Source organism: Palaemon carinicauda, chromosome 5 (genome assembly GCF_036898095.1).
Source record: "Palaemon carinicauda isolate YSFRI2023 chromosome 5, ASM3689809v2, whole genome shotgun sequence".
NCBI classification, from domain to species: domain Eukaryota; kingdom Metazoa; phylum Arthropoda; class Malacostraca; order Decapoda; family Palaemonidae; genus Palaemon; species Palaemon carinicauda.
The window spans coordinates 140,081,232-140,088,731 of record NC_090729.1 but is presented as its reverse complement, the minus strand read 5'-3'; the positions used below and the strand labels follow the sequence as shown (position 1 = coordinate 140,088,731).

The 7,500-nt window shown below is 33.0% G+C and overlaps 1 protein-coding gene across 2 annotated transcripts in view; it reads left to right on the top strand.

Annotated features, from left to right (window-relative positions):
* LOC137641512 (DNA-binding protein D-ETS-3-like) overlaps window positions 1-7,500 on the top strand; it is a 375,202-nt gene that overhangs the window by 333,979 nt on the left and 33,723 nt on the right. The window lies entirely within an intron of this gene.

Below are 7,500 nucleotides of genomic sequence, written 5' to 3'. Positions count from 1 at the left end.
AGAGGCAAGGCCACGGAAGGCAGCTGGCAATCAGAGGTAGGCTGCAGGTGCTCTCTCTCTCTCTCTCTCTCTCTCTCTCTCTCTCTCTCTCTCTCTCTCTCTCTCTCTATATATATATATATATATATGTATATATATATATATATATATATACATTTATTTATTTATTTATCGATATATACATGCAAACATACACTCACGCACACAAACAGATATATATTTATATATATATATATATATATATGTGTGTGTGTGTGTGTATATATATATATATATGTGTGTGTGTGTGTGTATCTATATATATACAAAAGTGTATAAGAAATTCCTCATCATAATATCAGGTGACTATATGCAATGAAAATAAAGCCGATATTAAAAAATAAAATATTTTTAAAATCACAGCCGAGTTGTTTAATAATGGTTAAATTCCATGAAAAGTATCAGAAGCAAGCAAGAATAATAGAGAGAAATAAAACAATAGAATGATTGAGGAACAAAAACAAAGAGAAAAAACAATGTTAGCGACGCAGACACACAGACAGACAAAGATGTACATTGGATCTTGGAGCTAATGAAAACGGCTACAAGAAATATTCCGGTTAGAGTTTCAAAAGACCCGTCATAAAATAAAAAGTCATAGTTACGCAGGATGTACTTAATGATAATTACACCAACAAGACTTTGGAAGTTGCAGCATCGATCATTTATTGCCTCTTATAAAGGGAATTATATCTATAGCTGAAGATGAATTGAAAATTTATCTGAAGATATTTCATTTACTTATTTGAATACCCAAGTAAAAACTGTACATTCACCTGAAATGAAACAAGATTAGCTTGCCTATAAAATAATTCGAGGGGCATAGGTCATTTTCAGTATAAGTAATAGACATTTATGTAAAAAGTTACCAGGCCACGAGGCAGGATTTTGTTTGTATATTATGGAGAGAGAGAGAGAGAGAGAGAGAGAGGAGAGTGAGAGAGAGAGAGAGAGACCATGAAAGGGAGACAGCGATTAAAACCTGCCAACAACTTGTACCCAGAGTGACTATGGAATTATCTGCCATTTTCTCCCCCTTGTTGGAAAGGAAATAAAGGGATAACTCCAATAAAAAATGATGCGTGAGAGAACCCTGGTAAAGCTGAAGAAAAGAGGGGAGACGAGAGTAAACAGGAAGTACAGCGCAGAAGGGAGAGGGGAAAGCCTTAGAGGGAGACGAGAGAAAAGTGGAAAAGAAGCAAAGTGATAAATGGGGCGCTGATGAACGCTGAAAGAGGGGTCCAGAAGGAAAGAAACAAGAGTCTGACAGACAGAAAGACAGACAGAAACGCACACAAACCGAAACGTAGAGTCATATCAAGGGCAATTAATCGACAGGATAGACAGAGAGGGACAAACATTCCTGGAGAGGTCGATGCAAAAGACGGGAATCCAGGGGTCAACTTGGACTACATGGCCAAAGGAATATACAAATATCCAGTAATGAAGAAAAGAGAGAGCAAAGGTAATTTTGGTTATCTCTTCTTCCCTCTGTCGATCGATATACTTTTCTTCTCTTTTCCTTTCAGAATGACAAAGATTAGAAAATAAATAAAGTGACTGAAATAAATGAATAAATAAATGAAGTGTAGGAGCAAATATAAAGTAAAAATTAAAGTACGCAAACAGATGTGTTAAGTGAAGAGCAAATGAGAGTAAAAATCGTATAGACTGTTCCTTTTTGGTCTTTTCCAAATTGGGGTAAGGCAATTAGAAACTGCAAATGATGAGAATTCATTTCATCCACTGTTAAGACATGGATTTTGCAAGATGAAATTCCATTCTCAAAGCTACGAATAACACTAAACAGGATTAATAATAATAATAATAATAATAATAATAATAATAATAATAATAATAATAATAATAATAATAATAATAATAATAATAATCTCTTGATTAGCTTCAGGTAATTTTTTCACAAGATGGGCCCATTATTCCAAACATTTCTAGGTTTTGGCCTTATATAGAATATATTGCCCTTCATATCTTCGCCTTATCTTATAAGATAATCGATTCCGTGAAGACGAAGTAGCCATGCATACGTTTATCAACATCTCTCTTTTATCGTATTTTTTATCATTTTCTATCTCCTTTCTTTTCATTTCTCTCTAGTCCCTTTCAATCACCGATTGACATCTTGTCTTCCCTCCGATAACCGTCAAAATATCCCATCAGGATAAGGCTGCCATTCAGGGCCTAGGATGAGGAAAGTTAGGGTTCATGGGGTGGGGGTGGGGAGTGTCGGGAGGGAGAGGGGTCTGACAAGTGCGAACTCAGATCAAAAAGGGCATTCATGCATAAATACAGTGATGGAGAGGGATAGAAAACAAAAATAGAAAGGGGGAGGAGGGGGAATAAAAATGGCACTAGGGAGGCCCAAAATAAGAGGGTAGGGTGACAAACAACTGTATGGGGAAGGGGGTTGTGTACCATTGCAATGCCACTTTACTGCATTCAAAATGAAGGAATGACAGGAATTATACCAACATTTTAGTTGCTAGTGTACGTGATCCGCCAAAAATGGCGGCTAAATATTTAGATAGAAATGCAAACACGCGTAGTTAGTTAGTTATTTATTGAAAATAATCAGTACATTCTTATATAGCTGCAAATATAAATTTCCTTTTTTATTGATCACATTCAGTATATCGAATAGTAAATTCGTAAATATCTTAAATTAACTAATTATTGTCCTTTATGATCTTTTGACTGTTCATTGACTTTAATGAACTCAAAGTGTAGACCTTACCTAAAGTGAAACAAAAACTACATTACAGCATCAAAAGGTATTTGCATTGTTTCTTGCTATTCACAGTTATATTAATTAACAAGTGAGTTACACTGAATATATATTTACATAGTTCATGTTTATCATTACGGTTCATGTAATCTTCGAAGGAATTAAAGCCAATCTCTGCAAAATCTTCTCTAACATGCGAGAGCAAAGGACAGTTCAAGATGACATGGATTTCATCCTGCACAGATCCACAGGGGCAAAGACGTTCTTCTCGGGGAATTCTTGTCTCTCATCCAGTCTCAACTTTAAGGTGGTGAGAACTCAAGTCATAATCGCGTATAAGCAATTCAATGATGCTCTGGAATGAAAGGTGTGTTCTTGAACAATGCTGGAGACTAGATGTGGGATGAGCTGTTTGTAAGTTATCCGTCGAGTTGGTTCAAAGTTGTTGTTCACGTGGGTTTTTAGCGTTTATTTTTCGTCTAATATTGGATCTTCTTGAGATTTTGCAACTGGTATGTGAAGATGCCCATGGCCTTATTTATGACGGTAACAAAGTAACTCCTGTCATAGGCTGGTCGAGAACGAAGTTTTCTCAAAAAGTTCAGCTATTTTTTTTTTTTTCGATAAATGCTATTGCATTTTGCTGTCCGGATTCTAAATACACTAAAGCAGAGCAAACTGATTTTCTGATACTTATGAGATCACGCAAACTACAACCTGTGTTTCAACCCATCCCATCTCCTCCCCCTTTTCATAGCTACAACACGTTAGTTTGGGCAATTTGTGGGAGATTGTTGTTTTCCGAGTGGTTGTCGTTCAGTGTGACAAAAATATATATATATATATATATATATACACACACACACACACACATATATATATATATATATATAGCCAGACATTTGCTTTTTATTATATAAGAGAGATTGAGATATTATGCTAAATATGGCTTAATTAGAGGTTTTCGATAGGTTTATTCTTGCAGAAGAATGCGTCATCAAAATCTCAAGATATTTGTGCGATGTCAAAACTAATCTTGATCCATGTAAAAGAAAATGAAAATTAAGTCTAGTGCTTTTAATCCATTTAACATTAATCATGACATTATACTGCACGAATTGAATAAAATAATTCAAAATATATAGTACATATATAATATATAACGTAATATATTTTTCAATGAATGAATTAGAAAATATCCCATTTCACTTCTGATATAAGTAAATGATACTTTGAAGATACCTTTTTTTTCTGCCTAAAAATATAAATTTGTTTTAGTCTCTTAAAAATGCTATTCAACTTCCTTCATCAATCCTTCTCATTCACTGGTTTTGAATAAGTATTATCCTCACTAAGATTGTCCTTTAAAACTTATTTATTACTGTTTTAAAAGATGTAATAATTGCGTATAATATTTTCTTTACATCTATAAATTTTTATCTATCCATTTATCCATTTCCATAATATATATATATATATATATATATAGATAGATAGATAGATAGATATTTAGATAGATAGATATATATTTATATACATATATATATATATATATATGTGTGTGTGTGTGTGTGTTAATATATATGCAGTTATATGTACTTTCACAATATAAACACAAACATATACTTTTATATATATATATAAATATATATATATATATATGTGTGTGTGTGTGTGTGCTTGTGTTTGTATTTGTGTATATATATATATATATATATGTGTGTGTGTGTGTGTATATATATATATATATATATGTGTGTGTGTGTGTGTGTGAGTGTGTGTGCAGATATGTAAATACATACACGCACACACAAAGCACCCCTTCAACTTATGATAAGGTCTTTAGGCATTGACGTGCGAGTTTTCAGCAAAATTGTGGGGTGCATTAACTCGATGGCCTTTTAATGATGGGTTTGTCTAACTACCACTCTCCTTAAACTGCCAGTTACTGACTATTGGATAACAGAGGCACTAGGAGGTTTTAATAGTGCATGCCCACCGGTTGTCTTCACCGATACATCTATGTTTACTGTTTGTATACATGTGTGGCCTACATATTACTCTAGAATACATCATTTCAATGCACTTGATAATAAGTTTTCCTTATCTAAATACACACACACAAACACACACATAAATATATTATATATATATATATATATATGTATATATATATATGTATATATATATATATATATATATACTATATATATTTATATATATACTGTCTATATATACGCACATATATATACATATATATATATATATATATATGTATATATATATATATAATGAGAGAGAGAGAGAGAGAGAGAGAGAGAGAGAGAGATGTGAGGATTGAATCCTGTATTATATATTCATCTTTTTTCATTTATTAATACTTATTTATGCAATGTATTTACAGTATGCATACTTAAGGATATAATTATATCTATCTATATATATATACAGTATACTGTACATATATACATATATATATATATATATATATGTGTGTGTATATATATGTATATATATACATATATATATATATATATATACCCTTTCTAAGAGAGCATCCCTTAACGTAATGAATGGGGTTGTGTATTAGCATGATCAGCAAATCTGTTCGGGTCAGGGCCACCCGTCCTAGATTGCTTTGTTGTGAGTAGTTAGACACAAGTCTCCAACCATCTCCTATCCGCATTTGGCCAGGGTAGCGATGAAAACTGGCCAAACTTCAGACATGACTAAGGACATGTCTGAAACCTTTTTCCTATAGTGAACTAGACATTGCTGCATTTGTTGTTGTTGGTATTAATATACACACATGCGCACACACACACACACACATATATATATATATATATATATATATATTTATATATATATATATATATATACATAGTAGCCTATAAAGTAGATATGCTAGTGTACCTGATCCGTCAAAAATGCCAACTAAATATTTAGAAAGATATAAACACGCACGCATACGCACACACATACACAGTCGACCCTTCCCACCCCCCTCCCCCTTTTTCCTAACAACAACACGAAAGTTGTGGTTTCCGAACGTATCTTCCGATTTTCCCCCTCACAAAAGGGTATGACTACTCCTCCCCGCTACCTGAGGGACGGGAAGAAGCCGAGTAGTTATATGTCTGGCTATGTCACTCAGCAGGAAAGGAAAGAAATATATATATATATATATATATATACATATATATATACATGTGTGTGTGTATATATATATATATATATATACATATATATATATGTATATATATATATATATACATATATATATATATATATATATACTGTATATATAAGCCATATATTATACACCTCTTAATTTCTAGATTATCTCTACCTCGGGATCAGAGACCCAAGAGGGAATCAACCTAACGGTGATAGCCTCTGGTCAGCCAGGGATTCAAACTTGTGCCCAAAAAAACTGGGGTTCCATTGAGTAAGCCACTCTTTGTGGCCGAGTGGCTAAGTCAATGGGACTTCAGTTTCTTGGCCCCAGGTACGATTCCCTGGCCGACCAGAAGCTATCATCATTATTAAGTTGATTCCTCCTTGGGACTCTGATCCCGGGGGTAGAGAGAATCCCGGTATTAATATTTGTAAGATATACGGCTTATATGAATATATATGAAATACACGTATGAATGTACAAAATTATCATACATATATATATATATATATATATATGTATGTATGTATGTATATATATACACACTCATATATATATATATATATATATACATATATATAAAGTCAGACACTTCCTCTTTATTATATATGGGAGATATATATACAAATATTGGTGTGTGTATGTATCAGTATATCTGTACGTATGTATATTCATTCATACATATGCACAAATATATTTGTTTAATATATCTTGTGTATATGAATATATGAATATATGCTATTTATGTATACATTCAATCATGTGTGTAAAAGTATACTCATATATATATATATATATATGTAAGTATATATACACACACATATATATATATATATATATATACATACATATATATTCATATATATACATATATATATATGTATGTATATATATATATAAATATATATATATATATATATATAAAATATATATATATATATATATTCATATAAGCCATATATTATGCTCCTCCTAATATCTGGATTCTCTCTACCTCGGGGTCAGAGACCCAAGGGGGAATCAACTCAAAGTTAATAGCTTTTGGTCAGCCGGGGAATCGAACGCGGGCACAAGAAACTGAGGTTCCATTGACTTAGCAACTCAGTTGACTTGCTAAGTCAATGGAACCTCAGTTTCTTGGGCCCGGTTCGATTCCCCGGCCGAGCAGAAGCTATTATCTTTGAGTTGATTCCCCCTTGGGTCTCTGACCCCGAGGTAGAGAGAATCCACATATTAGGAGGAGTATAATATATACCTTATATGAATATGAAAAACTCGTGCATATATACATAAAATATTACTTTGCGATTAGTAACGCCCACTACTCTCTCTCTCTCTCTCTCTCTCTCTCTCTCTCTCTCTCTCCTCACGCGCGCATGTACTCTCGGGCATACCATCTGTCCAGTAAGATAAACAATAGGAGGAAAATAAAAAACGAGAGAAAAAATTAAATGTTATAATAAGCAAAACCTAACAAAAGGACCTCAACAGGTGTCCAGCTAATGCTATTGTGTAGACCTGGTTGATCACGTTATTA